The sequence below is a fragment of the Lepisma saccharinum genome, chromosome 7, assembly GCF_977018435.1.
Source record: "Lepisma saccharinum chromosome 7, izLepSacc3.1, whole genome shotgun sequence".
NCBI lineage: Eukaryota > Metazoa > Arthropoda > Insecta > Zygentoma > Lepismatidae > Lepisma > Lepisma saccharinum.
Window position 1 is genome coordinate 31837188 of NC_139235.1, and position 21946 is coordinate 31859133.

Consider the following 21946-nt stretch of genomic DNA (forward strand, 5'->3'; position numbering starts at 1 on the left):
GCGTGTTTTGATGCAGCTCCCTGCATCTTCTCAATTATTTACTTATAAATTTATCTGAGCTTAATACTTTACGTACTTTAAACTCTTCTCTGTGCATAATTCAATAGCACACCGTGAAACGTGAATTAAAGATTTCAAAATTGACGATAGTAATATGATTCTTTTAAAATGAATCTTGAATTAACCATTTCAGATCCCACAACCTGTTCTCTTAATGTTATAGATAAGTTATCATAGAAGCAAATTGCACTCACGTCGTAACAGACTACTAGAAAAGGCAGAGGAGTAATCCCTACGGTGGCACAGTCTCCCGAACAGCACGTGCTTTTTTCAGTGATCCTCTTTCGGCTTAATTCTCGAAGAACATGAACTCTGGAGGTTGAGATCTGTAGAGAAAAACAAAATAACACTTATAGTACATTCCGATCCACAAACACATACAGTCACATGCAGTTCAGGGACTAAAGGGAGAATTCGCTTCACCAAGGACCTTAGGGTTGGATAACTTCAGACATCGGCCAGATATAAATTAATTGTTTGTTGCGAGTTTGTACGACATCAGTCCTACAGATTGAAAAACTATCACCTCAGATTCTTCCTTATTCCTACTGGCTAACAAAGGCCCCCAGAGCAACCTTGTCGTCACATTGCATCCAATGGCGTCCGCAATTATTATTTTTTTTTTTTTTGGGCTTGGAGGACAGAGTAAGATTTCATACCATCAGTCACAGAAACTTTTATTATTGTCATTGCCATTATTATTATATTATACTTTATAAATCATAAAATTCCAATTTCATTTATTACTATTGTTCATCAAAAAAGTGATAAATGTTTATGGAAAGGAAGCAAGGCGAATGAAGTTTCGATCTTAATAGCAGACTGGAATCTGAACTTGTACACAACGCCAAAGTATTTTAAATGAAATTTGAATTTTATGATTTGTAAAGTATAATTATAACAATAATAGCAATGACAATAATAAAAGTTTATATCAATGAAGGGTATGATATGAAATCTCACTCTGACCCCATGCCCGAGAAAAAAATTGCGGATGCCCTTGGGTGCAATGTGACCACAAGGTGACCAGAATCGGTCTAAGGTTGTTTGGAGTTGCTCCTAAATTATAAGTAAGGTACAATAATGTCACAAACCAGGCACGTATCAAAGGGGGCTTTGGGTGCTCGAGCCCCCCCCCCCCGAATATTTTCGGTTTATACTAGATAGAATGAGGTTTTTTGTTCTTGTGGTGAGAAATAATATAATATGACGATAATTTAAGGACAGAAATGATTATCGAGGAAAAGCGGAAAATGTTCCGTAGCCCTGTTATTGTTAATAGCATGTATCCAAGGTAGGAATAAGCGGGCTCAAGCCCACCCACCCCTTTTTCAAGAAATTTTTTCAGTTTACGCTAGATAAAATTAGGTTTTCGGGTTCTTGAATAATGTGATGATAATTTGAGACAAATAGTTATCGAGATAAGACGGAGAATGTTCTGTAACTCTGTTATTGTTAATAGCATGTATCCAAGGTGGGAATCAGGGAGCTCGAGCCCCCTCCCCCACTAAAGGAAATTTTTCAGTTTACGCTAATTAAAATTAGATTTTTGGCTTCTTCAGTGATGTGAAGATTAATTTAAGGAGTTAAATATTTATTGAGGCGAGACTGAGAATGTCTCTATAGCCCTGTTGATAATATTGCACGAAACCTTTTCATGCGCTTTCGGTGTTGTCACAGCACTATGTAAGAACTTGTCAGCATTTGGAAGCTACAAAAGTAGCGTCACACGTAGGGCGATTCATTGTAATTCTTTAATCTCTGGAAAGCACGAGAGGGAACGTTCTTGAATAAGGGAAGAAGTTGAACTACTGGCAATATTAACGGAACGTTCTATAATGAGGATAGAAATACGCGGCTTCAATTTCCTGGTTGATCTGTACAACAGAATTTAATAATGACACTTCAGAGGTAAATGTGACAGTTCATACAGTTGATTAGTGATCAGCCAATGTCAGTGACAACAACTGAGTTCCAAAACTTGGGGTGGCAATATGCCAAAACAGGGGGGGGGGGGGCAATATGCCAAAACCTGGGGGGGAAGGACAGTTCACTTACCCTTAGTAGATAATGTTTAGCATAGTGCGGGGGTAAAAGTGGCAAGAAAGTGGAGGCAACTGCCCCCCTTGACCCCCGAATCGCCGTCAATGGCCAGTGTCCATTGATAGCTTTATAATATCTAGTGACTCGAAAATGAAAAGGACTATACCGTAAAGTAACGAAGTCTACTACTGCTTCCAGTTTGGGTCCTAAGCTGAAGACATTGACGACAGCGGAACTTCCGGAGCCTCAGTGTAGTGTTAGAGCCCAACACATATATTTCTGCCGTGCGATGCGCGACACAACTCAAGAAGCAGTGTTGCTAATGGAGCAGATAGAAAAATCGCTGCAGTGCGCCGATGCACAGCTGTTACGTACAACAAGAAAATTAGGTCTATCTAACGTTGAGTTTTAAACGTCATGCATTATACCAAGACTAGGATTAATGTGTACTAACAAGTGGCTTTGTATGTAGCTACATACATATAAACTAACACATACGTAAAATTGCCAAAAATGCTGCAAAGAAGACTCCTTCATAGTGATTCCTTATTTGAGTGATTTCAAACAAAATAAACACTTTATTATTTTCCATTGCATTAATGCAATGGTGGAGTTCTAACTGTTCACTCCCAAAACCAGTCTACACTGGTACGGAACTGCAACGACAGATAATACACGACCGCCACTACCACTGCTTTGAGAACTAATAACATGCGAACGTGTTAAACGGCGACAATTTGACCACATCACTCCTCCTCAAGCAGTATTATTGCCTCTCTGTGATGGGCGACAGTGGGTTGCCTTTGTTGTACATTTACAAACGATGCCGGCTTCCACAACAATAACAAGTACATATACTCAGGGCTCAAAAAATCCCGGTCGCCAGGTCGCCATGGCGACTAAAAATTTCAGCCTGGCGACTGTGATCTTATGCTGTAATATTTATGAAATTTTGATGATTCTAAGTTCAAATTGCAGTTAGCAAATTATTTTTTTATCAACGTTGTGAACATTCCATAGAGTCAGTAACAATTTCTTACCCTTTGTGCCCCAACACCACATTTCCTGCTTTCTCAAATAATTTAGCGATGATTTGAATACCTTGATGCTCAGCATCTTATACAGAGTGTTTCAAAAGTCGCACAACCTAAACTTTGGAAATGTATATCATGAAAACCGTAAGAGATATTTACACCTGGTTTTCTGCATTATAAAGCCTCATCCATTGAGATATTTGTCAATGCTTAAAATTATTAGTTCACTCCGTACAGAAAATTGTATAAATTAATAACTGACGGAAAGGAGCATTAAATTTTTTCCAGAAATGAACTTCTGAGTAAGAAAAATATGTAAGAAATTATCGAAGGGTCATAATTAGACCTTTGATGACTGATGGCATGTTAGTCTGTCATTTGCGACCAATATTGGTCATGTGCATCATTTGATGAATTTTTGCTGGCGATTTTATGGGTTGGGTGAAAAGTGCAATTTTTTGGACATATCTCCGTATATGGCAACACTAGCAGGTCGAAATATTGCCAACAGTCACATGCAGCATATGTCTATACATTTACGTGAAAAATGTAAATCAAGATTTTGTGCCGAAATTGGACTCTTGAGAGAATCCTAGGCTGCCCCTGGTTACATTGAATTCTCTTCACTCACTTTCGCCGCTACTGTGCCTGTGTTATTAATGATTCAGCATGGCATATTCATTGGAGCAGTGCGTGTGCATTGCTGAAGAGTATTTTACTACTCATTCTTACACTCATGTGCAAGAGGTTTTCCAATAAAAATGCCCTGCTTCTGCTGTACCTCACAAAGCAACTGTTTAACAACCAGTCAAACACCAACAAATGATGTCCTCAATTTTTTCAAGAGTTGGTATTTATTGTTGAAAATCAGTTCTCAAATGTTTTCAGCAAATTAACAATGTTTTTTTTTTTAAATAATGTAATTGCTTTTATGTAGATAAATTCTAACATAAATTTATGAACCCAGTGATAGCGTACAGGATTAGTTTAGTGCAGAAAACCCGGTGAAAATATCTCTTAACGATTTCTGATATAGATTTTCAAAGTTTGGATTGCGCGACTTTTGAAACATACTGTAGTATGCACAATTGCTAGTAGGTGGTTTCCTGGCGCCTGATTTTCAGAGCTGGCACCTAGCTTTGAGATAAATTTTTCGAGCACTGCATATACTGCCACTAGATGATAAGCTTCGCGGCTTTTTTTTTCTATGAACTTTTCACCCATCAAAGCATGGCAATTTTAACACAGAAAAAAATAAGCATCGCATTAAGCAGCAAAAATGACAGCCTCCTCTATGCAATTTCTACAAGAAAGCCAAGAGTTGAAATGCTCATGGAGCCACATAATTTATTTCTTTTGAACAATTCCAAAATTATGAAATATGAACAATTTGTGAATTTTCCGAGCTTGGCTATGCAAGGTTTTTGATATCAACTTTGACAGAACTGGAGGCATTATGGAATTTAACGCTCATTAACAAACACACACTTTCACATACACACACGCAAATCACGCACACAACGTCAAACCGGTCAAAATACTTAGTATGAAATAAAAATATGGTGCTTCGAATCCAACAAAACTCACCGTCCCTTTAACTGCCTTTCTCCTTCCGTGACACAAATAGTGCTTCATTATTACAGTTGGCAACACTAGTTACTAGCTAGCCAATGAACATGCACTGCATAAAAGAAGCAACCACTACGCCGTGCTATATTGCCACATTACCGTTCCTGCCGAACGGTGTTAACCGCGAGCTGGAGAGCTATTCAATTGTTTTCAATGATGTTTGCGCGAGTGTGTCCAGGAATGGAATGACAATATGGCAAAAATGGCGAAGGTTGGCGAGCAGCGTAGAACACGTGATGCTAAAAGAGAGGGAGACGAAACGAAAATTGGTATGTGCGCAACGGCAAAGATATGTGTGATGCACTCTAGTTCGGGTCGAGGACCGAAGAGATCAATGGTATCTTTCTAAAGTGAATATTTCAGCAGTACCGGGTATTGGAGCGGTTTATTATAAAAAGAAATAAGTTGTACAGATCAACTAACAATCAAAGTTTTCAGAAATGATTTAATTGTGCCCGGACCAAATTTCGTGTTGTAACGTGCCAGTTCCGACGACACAATGAAAAATGCAAGGAAGAAATCTTTCCCGAGAGCGACGATAGATGGCAGCACGCCATATATAGAAGAGCAGAGTTCATTGTTGAAACTAATAGCGGAGAAGAGTGATTATATATAGATTATAGTAAATACAAAATAAAAAAAGGAAGAGTATAAAAATTATAGAAGGAGTGAATAAAATGTTGTATATGGCCGCGGTGGCTCAGTCGGTAACGCGTCTGACTACCATGCTCAAGGTCCCGGGTTCGATCCCCGGCCGGTTCAAATCCGGGAACTTTTCTAACGGTGGAAGCGGCCCCGGCGCCCACCCAGCGTCGAATAACATGGGTACCTGGGGGAAACCCTGGGGGGTAAAGGCGGTCAGGGGCGTGATGCTGATCACATCACCCCCAATCACGACCGGATCAAGAAAGTGTGGGGCGTTACCCCCACACCCCCTATACGCCTTCATGGCGTGGTGCTATGCACAGGGGAACACTTTACCTTTATATAGCCAATTAAGATAATTAAGAATATGCTTGTATATGAAATAATTAGGAAAGTGAGCAAATGAATTCAGAAATGTAACTCTCCTTTTTTATCGTAGTGATCAAAATTTCATTTAATACCTCTGACGAGGAGAACATCGTCAGTTTTTGTATTTGTCCGTCCCTCGGTGGCGCTGTGTCAAATTAGACGCCCCGAAGCACTTACGGTTGCGCTTCTTATTAGACGCATTGGGCCATAGGCAGCGCTTGCTGTTGGCGATCCTGGGGTATTCCCCTTTTGGTCGTTACATAGGAGGTGGCGCTATTGTCAGTTTAGTCGCCCCTAATCTTTTTATAAGTATAGCCTGTGTCGTTTGTATAATGCCAAAGAAGCGGGGAAACCGAGCGCATATATGTAATAAATAAGATTACGCTTTAAAAGTAAAGACAATAAATTAGAAGAAAGAAACGAAGAATAAGCCTTTTCCAAAAATAGAAGGAAGAAAAGAAGAGGAAGAAGCCTTTTCCCTAATCAAAGATAGAAAGGAAGAAGAAGCCTTTTACCAAAATAGAAGGAAGAAAAGAAGAAGAAGCCTTTTCACTAATCAACGATAGAAGAAGAAGATCTACTTTCAATTATGCATATATTTATAAGAAGAATACTACCGACGTAAATTTGGAATCAGCATATATATATATACATATATATATATATATATATATATATATACATATATATATATATATATATATATATATATATATATATATATATATATATATCAATGTATATACAAGCCTCGCTATATATTTTCTCTGTATTGTGTACAGTTTTCAGAATATAGATCCGCATTTAACTATATCCTCTTGGCTATAAAACGCTTTCTTATTTGGAATTCTCGAATAAAGAACCTATCCCCTGAGATTAAGATATAACTGTAGCCGTTGTATAAATTTATTTTAAGAAGTGCACTAGAGGGACGTTGCAGTGTGTGCAGTCTGAGAATTTCGTGGCATAAAATATACTTTTGTTTAAGCCTACTGGATTCGACACACACTCAAACTTAACTACCAAGAGACAGCTGAAAATGGCGATAAGAGAAAGCACGAAGATGTTGCATATGTATACATTTTAGCGGAAATTGCAGACTCTACTAGGGACCGAATCAGGGCTCTGGCAAACCGTGCCATTACTCTAACAACTGAGCCACTCTTGACTTTGACTGATTTGACTGATGTGCACATCCGGTGTATATCAAATCGTCAGATGTTGCCTGTATAACGAACAAGCACAGAAAATAAAGGAGAAAGAAGAAAACTGAGGGACATTCCCACCGGTTGAGGGGGCATTTTTCTTCTGTGGTCAACACGAGTGGCCTACTAAGAGAGATTTCACACCGTGTCACCTGAGGATTTCACAAGTCGAAAATAAGTTTGTGAGGCCTTTTGTGTCGTTACAATGTGAAACGTTGCTGTTGATGGACTCATTTGAAACGACATTTATCGCGTGTCCCTTTCGTTCTGAAATCTTTCTAAGTATTAAAGATCCAAGTAACAGTGATGGGATATTATAGCTTTGTTAAGGTTAGGTGTGAAGGCTGGCGACAGCACCCTTAAGGATAATATCCAAACCTGCAGAAAACTCATCTTACTTCAGTCTCCAATACGAAATTATAAAATCTTCTGGTGAGTTGATTTTTAAAAAAATGTGTCCGAGATTAACAGTGGCTTTCCCAGTAGTGTTGCCTACGAGACGAGACGAAACGAGACTTTGGTCTGTCTCGTCCCGCCTCGTAAAAATGCTGTCTTGGCTGGTGTCTCGTATCGAAAATATTCGTTTGTCCCGTCTCGGTTCCCGTCTCGAAGGGTTCTGTCACGTCTCGTCTCGTTTTGTCTCGTCTCGTCTCGAAAAAGTGATCCGGGATATCATGCCAACAAAAGTCAAAAGTAGCAGAAACACAAATTATTTTTCCGGGAAGTGGCATAAAGCTCCAAATATTTTACCCATTGCGTGGTGAGAATAAATAAGGTTCGTTAATCATGAGGACATTAATATTAAAAATGCATTTTGTTGGTTACTGATTGCTAGGTATCTTATGAAATCTGCCTTGTGTTTTTTCTCGCTTCCATACAACTGTGTATCCATCGTACATTTAAGTTAGTGCTCTTTTTCATTACTGCTATACCTTTTGGAAGTTTTGAAATGTTTTCCCCTGGACCTTCTTTCTTTCTGAATGTCGAACTTCCGTGCACTATGAAAATGTACATTTTTTCTTAAAATTCTAAGCTTGGCGCTGGGGATAATCAAAAAAGTTTTTAAATGTGTAGTACGAACACAAAAGATTATTTAAAATTGCAATACTTAGTATATTACAAATAGAAAGCATTTATTGTTAAACATCTCCTTCTATGACATAAGTTTCATAAAGTGTTTCTTTGTGATATTGTGCTGTTTCTCATGTTCAGATTATAACGCACATACTTGTTTGTTTTTCCTTTAGCCTCTAAGCCCGATACCACCACCGCTTCATAAAATTTATCCTTCGGCAGGCACGCATCTAGAAATATATTTTTTGAGGGTATGTTCAAGCCAAGTGTTTCATAGAAGATAATAATAATAACATTAACGACAACAATTAAGCAAATATTTAAATTAATACATTAATAAAGTATAATTCATAGGTCTATTCACTTCAATATGTAAATTAATTAATTCTATTACTATTATTATTATTATTATTATTACATGAAATGGTACAAAGACGGTGCAAGGATAATAATATAACAGCATGAACATTAGCTAATATCTAGCTTACGTGAGTTAAGATCGCCAAAATTTGCATAGAAACAGCTGTCCTGGCAAGGAAATTAATGTCAAGAAAGGTAATGATTTGAATATTTGCTGAATAATTAAAAGGATGTTAAATCCACTAGACGAAAAATAAAGTTCCTGAGTAGACTCTACTACAGATCTGACCAAACAATAGACCCTTTAATTGACATTAATGGCTTTTTTATTCATTTTCGAGGGGTGACGCTATTGTTATTTAATCTTGCGCCACGTGTCGTGGGTGGAGGAGGAGATGAGTCATCGATGACTCATGCACACGTGTGAGTTTGAAATTAATGGTTTTCCATTAGTGCACAAAAGACACTATTATGTATTCCGTTTTTGACCTAAGCTAACACTATTGTTGTATTTTATTAATGCGTTTCTGCCGGATATGAGTCACAGATGATTTATACTGACGTTGGAGTTTGGAATTAATGGTTTCTCCATTAAGGTACAAAAGACACTATTATGGAGTTCGTTTTCGGACTATTCTAACACTATTGTTGTATTTTATTAATGCGTTTCTGTCGGATATGAGTCATGGGTGCTTTAGGCACACGTGGGAACTTGGAATTAATGGTTTTTCCATTAATGTACAAAAGACATTTTCGGCCTATTCCGGCCATTTTGGCGTCGGTGGTGAGTCATATTTGGTATAATTAAGGATCCGGATTTACCCGTATTCAACCGGTGCCGACGCGTTCGATCGGATGTAGAAGATATTATAACACATGTTCGCTTTAAAGGCGAAGAAATTGAACGATGTATCCTATATGAAAACGAAGTATGCGAGCAGAATCCATGTTATTAATATTAACCTGTTACGGAAGAACCTGTTATGTGGTTGCATTCATCGGCACCCCCAAACCACGCGCGTTCATGGACACGTGAGGGGAAAAAAGGTTCTCTATTGTTACGGCCCCCATCGCTTGGTCTTCTTCCGAAGTTGAATGGAAGTCAAGTGTCGCCAAATTTTTACACACGAGTATTGATTTTCTTTGAGGTTCCAATTTTTTTTGGTGGAAGTAATCTACGCGGTATTTCTGCCGCCTTTCGTAACATTGCAAAGACTATTTAACCTAAGGCGTAACGAATTTGGCTGAACTAGGAACATCAGATCCAGTATCTACAAGTTAAAGTGGATGCGATCCACTATTTGCCCTTATTTCGGGGTTGCGAACCACAGTCCATTTGATTATTGCCTTATAAACATCAGGATTCACGTAAAATTGACCAGATGTTTTTACTGTTAGAGACAATATTTCGCATTTTTTGTGTATTTTTACTCAGAAAACGCTATTTGAACGATTCAAGCAAGAGTTCGCATGGGAATTTAGACACACAAACTGTGTTTCTTCAACTTTAGCTGAAATTTAGGTTTATTTTTTACTCTAATATCACAATTTCTTCTATTCAGGCAACATTTTTTATTAAATTTTGGACTCACAAAGACATTTTTCAACTTTTAACTTGTTATTTTAAAAGTTTATTTCCATTTTTTACTCTAATATCACAATTTCTTCTATTCAGGCAACATTTTTTATTAAATTTTGGACTCACAAAGACATTTTTCAACTTTTAACTTGCTATTTTAAAAGTTTATTTCCATTTTTTACTCTAATATCACAATTTCATCTATTCTTGCAGAAGTGTTTATTGCAATTTTGACTTGCAAAGATAATTTTTTCAACTTCTTTTATTATTTTTTCTATTTATTGCCTTTTGTATCTTATATTTTTAATTCTTAACTTTGAGTTTTGTTCTTTATTTAAAAAATTTCTCTAATCACTAAGGAAGAAGTACTTTTAAGTAAAACTGTACCCACAAAGTTTATTATTATTATTATTATTATTATTAGTATTATTATTATTGTTGTTGTTGTTTTTGTTTTGATGTAGTTGTTGAATCTTGTTGTTGTTGTTAGGGTTTATTGACTTCCACTACGCTATTTTTGGTTTGCTTCGTAGGAAAGTTTGTTTATTTTAGAGTTTCCTCGGTATTTTTTTACTGTTAGGGTAGGTAAAGTTTCTTAAATATATGAGTAGGGTTCCATATATTCTTGTTCTTGCATGTTTTTCATATGATGTGATCACAACAACTCTCCAAGTGCTTTTACTGCATGTTTCCATTTTTATTGAGGCTTAGTGATTCCTAGAGCCACTTTATGCATGAGAGAAAGCTTGAAAATTTCGATCTCAGATAGCCGTCAACCTTATGTCAGAGTATTTTCGAGTATATTTTAGACTTATTATGTGGCAGTAGAATATCACGGCTTGCTTATTTTTTAAGTATGTTGCGCAGTTATTGTATTTTTGCTTTTGCTTTCTAGATAAACTGTATGAAATGTTTAATATTTGTACTTTTTTTTTTGCACTTATAAGAGGCCAAACTTTTACTGTAACTAAAATTATTATGTCTCTAAGCACTGAAACCCCTTTACCAAGAGTACTATAACTGAATGTTTATTAATATTGTTTCTTTCATCCCTTAAATATAACTACTTAACAATATAATGACAAATCACAGGACAAGTCGATGTTAGCAGATGACTACGTGGCTCTTAAGTCCAACTGCCAAACTTTTCTTACCATGCTATTTACCCTTATAGTCTTTTATTCGGGGTACGTTTCAAGTGCTATTGACTTTTTGAGTGTTTGATTAACACCAGGGGTTATTTGTATCTGTTATGCTGTATTATTTGAGGCTTCTTTTTTTATTCTACAATCACTATATGTCCCTGAGAACTAAATTTCCACTGACTGAAGCTTAAAGCTTACGCTCTACAGCATGTTGAATGGTTAAGCACTGGTCAATATGAATTTTACAGAGGCTAGTAGGAGGCATAGGAACACACGCCAGAGCCTTATTAGCATGCAAGAAGCATTTTCAGGGAGTACTACGAGGAAACGAAGTTGATTTTTTGAGTGATTTACCAGTTACACAGCCAATATTTGCTATTTCAAGTAACTACAGGTACCAAAACATTTTAGAGCCCAACACTAACTAGACTTCAATTTATATTTTATTAGGTGCTAAATGTAGCAAGAACACTGATTGTACATACTTTTGAGAATCCAACTATTTCAGGATTTTTTCTATGTAAGCATATTTTTATTGATTACTAACTTTAACAGACCAATCAGGAAGACGCCAAAATTCACTAAACTTAGTACTATAGTGTATGTGATTGCATGAAAAGTAGAAATTATAACAACCACAAGATTTCGCTTTTTTTGCTTTTGGGACTAATCGTGACGCTGAGGATGAATGGATGGCCAAAAATCTTAAGGACTGGATGTATTTTACCACTACAGACGCCTATGTAGAAACACTAGAGTACTGTTAGCTTTCAAAATTGAGGTTATACTGTACTGTTTTTTTAAATATTTCGTATTTGGCACGCTTAACAAGTTACATTTATATCCATTTCAGGACAAATATTGCTAAAACTCTCAAATTAATGTGTACAACTTTATATTTCTGCTATCAAAGGAATTAACAATCCTATTTTACAAACAAAGGGTATTGTTTACACTTTATTTACTTCAATCTGAGACTAATATTTTACAGTAATTGAATCATTCAGCCCTAGTCAATATTTTACTGCATCAGAAAGTTTGTTATTAATCTAATAAGTATCCTATTTTGTGCTATTCTAACGCAAACGTTGTTTAATTCACTGGTTATAATGCAAACTTTTGCAAAATTCGATATATTCACTACCTTCAAACCAAACAATTGTACTTATTTAGCGCATTTCATTTATATTTCTTGTAATTAACTTATGTTTCTTATAATTAACAATCTAAACTAATTACTTTGGCATGTTAAAAACCTTATTTTTTACTATTTCCTATTCTATCAGGTTCTATATTGCTGTTTTTATCAATTTATGTAAGACCACACTCTGGTAAATGCCTATATATTCTCTTTTATACACACGCACGCACGCTACACACACACTCACACACACACACATTTACACACTTATACGAACATACATCTGACGTTTTTCAATATTTTGCTATGAAGTTTGCATCCACGCTATTCAATCAAGGGCAGGCAATGTAGTATTTATGAGTATTAGTAATCCAAAAGTGGTGTTTTTGGTGTCCAAGTTCAGATGAGAGTCTGCTATGTGCCTTTTGCAGGGGATTGCATGTGAAGTGTATCCATATTGAGCATTATTGAGTGTGTATGCTTCCAAGTTTTGCTGTTATTTTCCTATAATTCTGCGAGACTGTAGAGAGTTCTCCCTTTTCAACCAGTTTTCTTTCATTGATTGGATACTTTTTGGGAACTTAGCAGTTTTTTATGTTATGAAGCAGATTGTTGTAGAATATTTTGCATGGTCTTTTGTGATATTGAGTGGGTGCTGTAACGGTAGTAAGTATCTTTCCTTCTTGTGTTGATGTTCTCGTGTAGGTTTCCTATTTTTGGTCAAGTTGCAGTAGGGAACTTAGCAGTTTTTTATGTTATGAAGCAGATTGTTGTAGAATATTTTGCATGGTCTTTTGTGATATTGAGTGGGTGCTGTAATGGTAGTAAGTATCTTTCCTTTTTGTGTTGATGTTCTTGTGTAGGTTTCCTATTTTCGGTCAAGTTGCAGTACTTAGAATAATCGCTATTGTCTTATTGATCTACGAAGCTCCTTTGAATAATCATTTGCATGTGACCCTATACTCCACGCTGTACTTTGTTCTGGGAGCTATCTTTTGAAGCCTTGGCATTCTGCTAGTACAGCATTATTATCGTAGTGGTAAATTAGTTCGTGAAAATATGTATTTTTCTGATTAACTATAGTCACTTAGTTGTTCTAGCAGGTATAAGTAGTTACTGGTGATGTTGTTAATTTTCTATTCGCACGGGCTATGTATGATGTAGCGTATTTGTGTTGGCTGTCCCTTTTATTCCTATGTTGTTGAGTTTCTCCATAAGCATGTCCTGTTTTACTCTATTCTATGCCTTGTTGCTGCTAGATATCTGAGGTATGTTGCTGGTTCATATCTGAGTTAGCTTGTTTGACTATCTATTATTTTTGCTATGGCTGTGGCTATTGATGTCCCTTTCTGAATTCCATGTTGGTTTCTGTTTATCCTTGTTGCTGCTTGTATACTGAACAAGAAATATCCAAGTATGTTGATAAATATCAATTTTTAAAAATAATTTTGTTACTATAGTAAATAATATTACAAGACACAAAACAAATAGATTCAGTAAACAAATAAAAACAAATAAGGAAATAAACAAAAAAGCAATCAACAATAAAGTTAAAAAAGGATAGTCCTGAAGTCAAACAACCTAACTCAGATAACAAGCAGCAACAAGGATAAACAGAAACCAACATGGAATTCAGAAAGGGACATCAATAGCCACAGCCATAGCAAAAATAATAGATAGTCAAACAAGCTAACTCAGATATGAACCAGCAACATACCTCAGATATCTAGCAGCAACAAGGCATAGAATAGAGTAAAACAGGACATGCTTATGGAGAAACTCAACAACATAGGAATAAAAGGGACAGCCAACACAAATACGCTACATCATACATAGCCCGTGCGAATAGAAAATTAACAACATCACCAGTAACTACTTATACCTGCTAGAACAACTAAGTGACTATAGTTAATCAGAAAAATACATATTTTCACGAACTAATTTACCACTACGATAATAATGCTGTACTAGCAGAATGCCAAGGCTTCAAAAGATAGCTCCCAGAACAAAGTACAGCGTGGAGTATAGGGTCACATGCAAATGATTATTCAAAGGAGCTTCGTAGATCAATAAGACAATAGCGATTATTCTAAGTACTGCAACTTGACCGAAAATAGGAAACCTACACAAGAACATCAACACAAAAAGGAAAGATACTTACTACCATTACAGCACCCACTCAATATCACAAAAGACCATGCAAAATATTCTACAACAATCTGCTTCATAACATAAAAAACTGCTAAGTTCCCTACTGCAACTTGACCAAAAATAGGAAACCTACACGAGAACATCAACACAAGAAGGAAAGATACTTACTACCGTTACAGCACCCACTCAATATCACAAAAGACCATGCAAAATATTCTACAACAATCTGCTTCATAACATAAAAAACTGCTAAGTTCCCAAAAAGTATCCAATCAATGAAAGAAAACTGGTTGAAAAGGGAGAACTCTCTACAGTCTCGCAGAATTATAGGAAAATAACAGCAAAACTTGGAAGCATACACACTCAATAATGCTCAATATGGATACACTTCACATGCAATCCCCTGCAAAAGGCACATAGCAGACTCTCATCTGAACTTGGACACCAAAAACACCACTTTTGGATTACTAATACTCATAAATACTACATTGCCTGCCCTTGATTGAATAGCGTGGATGCAAACTTCATAGCAAAATATTGAAAAACGTCAGATGTATGTTCGTATAAGTGTGTAAATGTGTGTGTGTGTGAGTGTGTGTGTAGCGTGCGTGCGTGTGTATAAAAGAGAATATATAGGCATTTACCAGAGTGTGGTCTTACATAAATTGATAAAAACAGCAATATAGAACCTGATAGAATAGGAAATAGTAAAAAATAAGGTTTTTAACATGCCAAAGTAATTAGTTTAGATTGTTAATTATAAGAAACATAAGTTAATTACAAGAAATATAAATGAAATGCGCTAAATAAGTACAATTGTTTGGTTTGAAGGTAGTGAATATATCGAATTTTGCAAAAGTTTGCATTATAACCAGTGAATTAAACAACGTTTGCGTTAGAATAGCACAAAATAGGATACTTATTAGATTAATAACAAACTTTCTGATGCAGTAAAATATTGACTAGGGCTGAATGATTCAATTACTGTAAAATATTAGTCTCAGATTGAAGTAAATAAAGTGTAAACAATACCCTTTGTTTGTAAAATAGGATTGTTAATTCCTTTGATAGCAGAAATATAAAGTTGTACACATTAATTTGAGAGTTTTAGCAATATTTGTCCTGAAATGGATATAAATGTAACTTGTTAAGCGTGCCAAATACGAAATATTTAAAAAAACAGTACAGTATAACCTCAATTTTGAAAGCTAACAGTACTCTAGTGTTTCTACATAGGCGTCTGTAGTGGTAAAATACATCCAGTCCTTAAGATTTTTGGCCATCCATTCATCCTCAGCGTCACGATTAGTCCCAAAAGCAAAAAAAGCGAAATCTTGTGGTTGTTATAATTTCTACTTTTCATGCAATCACATACACTATAGTACTAAGTTTAGTGAATTTTGGCGTCTTCCTGATTGGTCTGTTAAAGTTAGTAATCAATAAAAATATGCTTACATAGAAAAAATCCTGAAATAGTTGGATTCTCAAAAGTATGTACAATCAGTGTTCTTGCTACATTTAGCACCTAATAAAATATAAATTGAAGTCTAGTTAGTGTTGGGCTCTAAAATGTTTTGGTACCTGTAGTTACTTGAAATAGCAAATATTGGCTGTGTAACTGGTAAATCACTCAAAAAATCAACTTCGTTTCCTCGTAGTACTCCCTGAAAATGCTTCTTGCATGCTAATAAGGCTCTGGCGTGTGTTCCTATGCCTCCTACTAGCCTCTGTAAAATTCATATTGACCAGTGCTTAACCATTCAACATGCTGTAGAGCGTAAGCTTTAAGCTTCAGTCAGTGGAAATTTAGTTCTCAGGGACATATAGTGATTGTAGAATAAAAAAAGAAGCCTCAAATAATACAGCATAACAGATACAAATAACCCCTGGTGTTAATCAAACACTCAAAAAGTCAATAGCACTTGAAACGTACCCCGAATAAAAGACTATAAGGGTAAATAGCATGGTAAGAAAAGTTTGGCAGTTGGACTTAAGAGCCACGTAGTCATCTGCTAACATCGACTTGTCCTGTGATTTGTCATTATATTGTTAAGTAGTTATATTTAAGGGATGAAAGAAACAATATTAATAAACATTCAGTTATAGTACTCTTGGTAAAGGGGTTTCAGTGCTTAGAGACATAATAATTTTAGTTACAGTAAAAGTTTGGCCTCTTATAAGTGCAAAAAAAAAAGTACAAATATTAAACATTTCATACAGTTTATCTAGAAAGCAAAAGCAAAAATACAATAACTGCGCAACATACTTAAAAAATAAGCAAGCCGTGATATTCTACTGCCACATAATAAGTCTAAAATATACTCGAAAATACTCTGACATAAGGTTGACGGCTATCTGAGATCGAAATTTTCAAGCTTTCTCTCATGCATAAAGTGGCTCTAGGAATCACTAAGCCTCAATAAAAATGGAAACATGCAGTAAAAGCACTTGGAGAGTTGTTGTGATCACATCATATGAAAAACATGCAAGAACAAGAATATATGGAACCCTACTCATATATTTAAGAAACTTTACCTACCCTAACAGTAAAAAAATACCGAGGAAACTCTAAAATAAACAAACTTTCCTACGAAGCAAACCAAAAATAGCGTAGTGGAAGTCAATAAACCCTAACAACAACAACAAGATTCAACAACTACATCAAAACAAAAACAACAACAACAATAATAATAATACTAATAATAATAATAATAATAATAATAAACTTTGTGGGTACAGTTTTACTTAAAAGTACTTCTTCCTTAGTGATTAGAGAAATTTTTTAAATAAAGAACAAAACTCAAAGTTAAGAATTAAAAATATAAGATACAAAAGGCAATAAATAGAAAAAATAATAAAAGAAGTTGAAAAAATTATCTTTGCAAGTCAAAATTGCAATAAACACTTCTGCAAGAATAGATGAAATTGTGATATTAGAGTAAAAAATGGAAATAAACTTTTAAAATAGCAAGTTAAAAGTTGAAAAATGTCTTTGTGAGTCCAAAATTTAATAAAAAATGTTGCCTGAATAGAAGAAATTGTGATATTAGAGTAAAAAATGGAAATAAACTTTTAAAATAACAAGTTAAAAGTTGAAAAATGTCTTTGTGAGTCCAAAATTTAATAAAAAATGTTGCCTGAATAGAAGAAATTGTGATATTAGAGTAAAAAATAAACCTAAATTTCAGCTAAAGTTGAAGAAACACAGTTTGTGTGTCTAAATTCCCATGCGAACTCTTGCTTGAATCGTTCAAATAGCGTTTTCTGAGTAAAAATACACAAAAAATGCGAAATATTGTCTCTAACAGTAAAAACATCTGGTCAATTTTACGTGAATCCTGATGTTTATAAGGCAATAATCAAATGGACTGTGGTTCGCAACCCCGAAATAAGGGCAAATAGTGGATCGCATCCACTTTAACTTGTAGATACTGGATCTGATGTTCCTAGTTCAGCCAAATTCGTTACGCCTTAGGTTAAATAGTCTTTGCAATGTTACGAAAGGCGGCAGAAATACCGCGTAGATTACTTCCACCAAAAAAAATTGGAACCTCAAAGAAAATCAATACTCGTGTGTAAAAATTTGGCGACACTTGACTTCCATTCAACTTCGGAAGAAGACCAAGCGATGGGGGCCGTAACAATAGAGAACCTTTTTTCCCCTCACGTGTCCATGAACGCGCGTGGTTTGGGGGTGCCGATGAATGCAACCACATAACAGGTTCTTCCGTAACAGGTTAATATTAATAACATGGATTCTGCTCGCATACTTCGTTTTCATATAGGATACATCGTTCAATTTCTTCGCCTTTAAAGCGAACATGTGTTATAATATCTTCTACATCCGATCGAACGCGTCGGCACCGGTTGAATACGGGTAAATCCGGATCCTTAATTATACCAAATATGACTCACCACCGACGCCAAAATGGCCGGAATAGGCCGAAAATGTATTTTGTACATTAATGGAAAAACCATTAATTCCAAGTTCCCACGTGTGCCTAAAGCACCCATGACTCATATCCGGCAGAAACGCATTAATAAAATACAACAATAGTGTTAGAATAGTCCGAAAACGAACTCCATAATAGTGTCTTTTGTACCTTAATGGAGAAACCATTAATTCCAAACTCCAACGTCAGTATAAATCATCTGTGACTCATATCCGGCAGAAACGCATTAATAAAATACAACAATAGTGTTAGCTTAGGTCAAAAACGGAATACATAATAGTGTCTTTTGTGCACTAATGGAAAACCATTAATTTCAAACTCACACGTGTGCATGAGTCATCGATGACTCATCTCCTCCTCCACCCACGACACGTGGCGCAAGATTAAATAACAATAGCGTCACCCCTCGAAAATGAATAAAAAAGCCATTAATGTCAATTAAAGGGTCTATTGTTTGGTCAGATCTGTAGTGGAGTCTACTTTCCTGATTAATATTTTATGCTCATTATTATAAGTAGTAGTGTACATAAATCTTCATTGATACTGTCATTCAAAGCCGTATGATCCCAATAGAATCCATGTTTTCTAGTAAGTTCGGCAGGAATAAGTAACCCTCGATTATGCTAAACAAATATATTTTTTTTAGTTAGAGCAAGGCCCCAGGCGGATGCAAGAAGCCGTTCCTGCAAAAGTGCATGTTTCACGAAGCGAAGAAACGTAACAAAACCACCACGTATGGAAGACAAACCTGCATTTATTTTATATCGCACATTCAAAGCCGTGCTTCCTGCAGTTATAAAAATCCCAACTTCAATGATTCTTTTAGACATGCTATAGTTGAAAAAAATATGTTTAGATGCCCCAAACGTACATCATTATCAGAATATGCATATAACGTGTTATTGGAATCAACATATTTGTGTAAATTGCGTGCCTCCCCGATGGCGTAGTAATAACGTCGAGGTCTTGTAATCAAGGGTCCCGCGTTCGATACCCAATGGAGGCACAAAGTGGATCGGATCGCACTTTAAACTGTAGGGCGGTTCGCGATTTAGACTATTTGCGAATCAAGTAGACTTAAAAAAAAAAAAAAAAAAAAAAAACAATATCAACCTTAAGAGTATTAGAATCCACTAATTCACCCGCAGGTAAGTCAAATTTCACGTATCCCTCTTCATCTTCGTTCATAGACTTCCTGCAATACTCTTGTGAATGTGTGTTGCATCCCACCAGGTGCGAGAAATGTGAAGAGTCATTCTTTCCCTGTACTGCGTTATTTCTTTTTATAACAGTGAGGCTAAATTCTCGTTTTATCTAAGCTTTTAAAAAATGTGCAAAATACGTCTCTATCTTTAAACAACCACCCATTCTCATGTATGTGTAAAATAATCCCACTCTGTCTCAGAAAACCTCTTCCTACGATCAAATGGCGGAAACAACTCAAGTTTCAATTATAAATTTATGCCTAAATTTCCTATCATTTATACAAACAGTAGCACATATCACATCCACCAGAGGCAAGGTTTTGGACACACTGGTAAGTGTAAAATCCAATAGGAACTTGTGGATTTTTCAGAATATTTGCTTTGTATTTGAGAGCATAATTAGTTTCGTATTCTACTACTGGTATTCGTAGCTCCATGGTCTTGATAATACACTTGGCTGCTTCACGTAGGGTGTTGGGAAGTGTTTTACCATCTGCATTTAAGGTTCTGTAACGCAGAAGAGCATTATTATCATTGGCTGCCCTACGAAAAGTAATTCTCAAACCACCATTTCATATGATGTCCTTGTAGTCTGAGAAGAAACCTGGCAGCAGACGCATGGGGAACAGTACTGTGTGGTTTTTTGTCAGAATTTTGGTTTCTGATTTAAACCTCCCCCCCCCCCCCCCCGGCCTGTATGGTACAAAATTATCTACTACTTTTATGTTTGCACCAGGAGGAAATGTCTCATCATTTTCATTTTTTACTACTTTAAATTTAATGTACAAGTCAGTTATGTGAGGATGTACAAAACTGTCACCCACGTACACATCAAATTCAATTTCACGATTGGGTTCATTGAGATTAGCAAATGTACGACGATTGGGAGGAAAATATTGTAATTCATAACTTTTAATATGCTCCATGTTAATGGTTATTTTATATATTAATTTCTATGATTGCTGTTGTGGAGGCACCTGAAAATCTACTACTTCACCTTTTTCGTTGGTTACTACTGGCTCTATGTGGTCTACACGATTATGGGATACTGGAAAATAGATAGGTGAGGAGGGTGTGTAGATGTTGCTTCCATGAACTCAGAATTTGGTTTGAAAATTGCTATGATTCCAGTTTGTTTGTGACTACCTATGCTGCCATCAGAATTAGTAATCATTCCTTCTGCTACATTACAATGAATATTCAAAGTCTCTATGTCTAAGAATCTAGGAATATTGCCACCTATGTGTTTGATGGCAGGCTCAAGTTTTGTATTATTCTCAAAACCTAGTAGATTACCAAGTGTACCCAGATCAACTGTTACAGTTTCAGAAACTAATTCCACCCTGCGTGTAACAGAGTTTTGTGATAGTAACACACCTCTAGGCAGATGAGCTTGTAATGTTGGTAGATTATACTGACCAAGGGTAATAATATTTTCTTTCATTTCCTACTGCAACCCTATTATTGTGTTCTGTGATATTAGGAATAAGATACATATTGTATAAAGCACGAAGAGATATAGATTTAGGATAGATAATATCATTGTGTAAGCTACGTTTTAGTACTTAAGTTTCACTAGTAAGATGAAACACTCCCATGATGCTTTAGATGCCACAATACTTTCTGGAAATCTTCAAATGATGGTTTATTTATTCCAGATAGGAAGGCCAACATTGAAACACATAGGTGGCCACAATTTACATCCTCAAAACCCTGTGTACGCTCGTCACTATAATAGAGATTACGAGTATTGAGATAACTAACTAAACCTAATGGAGGTATGTCACCAAAAGAATCAAAAACAAAAGCTGTTAGCTTGTTTGTAATAACTAGGGAGCAGAAGTTGATGACCTAAAAAATATAGGTATATGACCTATAGAATGTCCTAAAAAATGGGAAAAAATTACGTAAAAAATGGAAAAAAGACCATTAAATTTGTTGGTTTTACGTTAAAAATTGAAATGAAAAGGAAATTAAACAAAATGCAATCTTGTTTTTTTTAAAAAAGGGCACCAAATGATACCACGTGCACATTCAATCAAAATATGCAACGAGGATTTCCAATGGAAACAACCGAATAATTTTAAAACAATTTAACGATAAAGTCGTATGCACTGAATTAATTGTAAATGCGTTAATTTCCCGCATCTGTGCTTGTAAATTGCAATCTTGCGAGATCTATATAGGCCTATGTTCACCTTGGTGAAAAGACTCAAGAATATTACCAAAATGAAAGAAGTGATAAAATATGACGAAACAATACACCGAATATAGCGAGAAATGACGGGAAAATGCCGAAAATTCGAGGAAAATGATCTAGCGACCCAGCCACTATCTTTTTCTCGAGAACGGA

At 35.8% G+C, this 21946-nt stretch overlaps 1 long non-coding RNA gene across 1 annotated transcript in view; it reads right to left on the minus strand.

Annotated features, from left to right (window-relative positions):
- Positions 1–261: 261 nt before the first annotated feature.
- Positions 262–21946, minus strand: part of LOC145990176 (uncharacterized) — a 66240-nt gene continuing 44555 nt past the window's right edge. Inside the window, exon 4 of the long non-coding RNA XR_014441943.1 lies at positions 262–386. This is a non-coding gene — a long non-coding RNA (uncharacterized LOC145990176). The remainder of the gene's footprint in view (positions 387–21946) is intronic.